The following is a 641-nucleotide window of genomic DNA, read 5'->3' on the forward strand; positions in this document are numbered from 1 at the left end:
AAAAACGTCTGCTGATTCCATGAAGCTATGTTATGATAAGAAATGTACTGAAGTCAGCTTTGTACCAGGAGACAAGGTGTGGTTCAATAATCCCAGGAAGACCAAATGGAAGTCTCATAAGTTGTCTTCTCCATGGGAAGGCCCATATGACATAGTGGATTGTCTCTCAGACGTGACTTTCCAAATGAAATGTGGTCGGCGAGGTAAGCCAAAAGTAGTGCGTGCCAACGGGCTTTGGCGTTATCACGGTCCAGGACATATCAGTTGGAACAAAGTGAACAACGGAACAAATGACGCTGCTGAAAACATGTCACCTGAAAAAGCCAATGTCAAAGAAGAAACTCTACCCGGTTTTGAGAAGGAAAACAGTGAAGCTGTTAATGAAGTTACTACCACTAATGTGACTGCTACTGATAATGGGACATTTCCTGATGGAGCAGATGAACCCCACGTGAAGCAGAAGCCAATGAGACAGAAACCAGTACAAAAGAAGAAACGTCTTGTAAAATTAAGAGACTTTGTTGTATTTTAATTTTGTGTTTGTAAATTCTGTACATTTAATTAAGTTATTGATAATTATCTATGTAAATGGCTATTGTTCAGGACGAACAATACTAAGGAAGGGGCAGTGTTACGACAGC

This window comes from Limulus polyphemus, unplaced genomic scaffold (assembly GCF_000517525.1).
Source record: "Limulus polyphemus unplaced genomic scaffold, Limulus_polyphemus-2.1.2 Scaffold909, whole genome shotgun sequence".
Taxonomy (NCBI): Eukaryota; Metazoa; Arthropoda; class Merostomata; order Xiphosura; family Limulidae; genus Limulus; species Limulus polyphemus.